This window comes from Dama dama, chromosome 12 (assembly GCF_033118175.1).
Source record: "Dama dama isolate Ldn47 chromosome 12, ASM3311817v1, whole genome shotgun sequence".
Classification (NCBI taxonomy): domain Eukaryota; kingdom Metazoa; phylum Chordata; class Mammalia; order Artiodactyla; family Cervidae; genus Dama; species Dama dama.
Genome location: NC_083692.1, coordinates 94325733 through 94327299, shown reverse-complemented (window position 1 = coordinate 94327299; position 1567 = coordinate 94325733).

Here is a 1567-nt window from a genome sequence, read left to right as displayed (position 1 = left end):
ACGTGTTGGGAAGATACCCTGGGGAAGGAAATGGCGACCCACTCCAGTACTCTTGCCTGGAAAATTCCATGGATGGAGGAGACTGTAGGCTATAGTCCATGGGATCGCAGAGTCGGACACAACTGAGCAACTTCACTGGTTCACTGATTTTTCTTTCTTTACTCTCCCCCTTTAGTTTTCCACCTCATATTTGGTTTTCCTACTATAATGTCTATACTGTTGAAGAATTAACTCACTTTCCCCGCCAAGTAGGACTCAGAGATTTGAGACTTCCAAAACTTACTCTACATTATTATTGCTTTTTCTTTTTTGTTTCTCTTCCTCCCCTTAACTAAACTCAAAGGCGGATCCTTTCAGGACTGGACTATGGGGAAGATAGAGAGACAGGGGAGGGAGGCAGGGAGTCCTTTCTAGAGTGGCGTCAAAGGTGTGTTGGATCCAGCTTTGACTAGTTTGTAAGATCTGATCGTTAAATTTTCAGGAATTTGCAAGTCAGTTATTAAATATAGTCACTAAGGAAAGGGAAAAAAGATAGCACTAAGTCGTGTCTGACTCTTGCGATCCCATGAACCGTAGCCTTCCAGGCTCCTCTGTCCATGGGATTCTCCAGGCAAGAATACTGGAGTGGGTTGCCATTTCCTTCTCCAGGGAACTGCCCAACCCAGGAATTGAACCCAGGTCTTCCCCATTGCTGGCAGATGCTTTCCTGACTGAGCTACACAGGAAACATGGGAAATACAATCACTATTAAAAATTAAAGTATATGAGCATAATTGAACAAATTATATTAAAAATAAAGGCAATAAATCCCCGAAACTCATCGCTTCCCGATTCCTTTGTTATATTTTACTATGGGGCCAAATTTTGTGTTTTACTGAGCAGAGGAAGAGAACCAAGAAAGAAGAACTAATAATGTATAGAATAAGTTTTGCAGTATTTGCACCACAGAAATCTGCAAATTCTACAGAGTCCCCTTCTCCCCTCTACCTGCCCTGCTCCCACATTTCATAGGGCTAGCCACTAAGCATTTACCAGCACAGCACTGAGTGATATTTTTCTAAGGTAGTTTTGTACTCTCTCGGTCTGAGATTTGTAACAGGCCAACCCTTGGGCTTCCAGGTGGCGCTAGTGGTAAAAAACCCACCTACCAGTGCAAGACATGGGTTTGATGACTGGGTCAGGAAGGTCCCCTGGAGGAGGGCATGGCAACCCACTCTAGTGTTCTTGCCTAGAGAATCCCACGGACAGAGGAGCCTGGCAGGGTCCACAGAGTCACCAAGAGTCAGACACGACTGAAGCGACTTAGTAAAACACAACTCTCTCCTAAGGGACTTTGTAATACTTTTGGAGACCTGACCCGCCACTTCAGTTATCTTGATCTGGGAGGAGTTCTCTGTTTTAATGATCCCTTATTCCAGCCTTGGATATGGAATACAGAGGTCCATCTCCATCTTTTCTGCTGAGAACTGTTCTCCCTCTAGACTACTCTTTGGGCAGGATATAATGAGCATCTCCCCTTTCTAGCTCATGAGAAACAAACTCTGGTTGTGCACATTGACTATCCCCT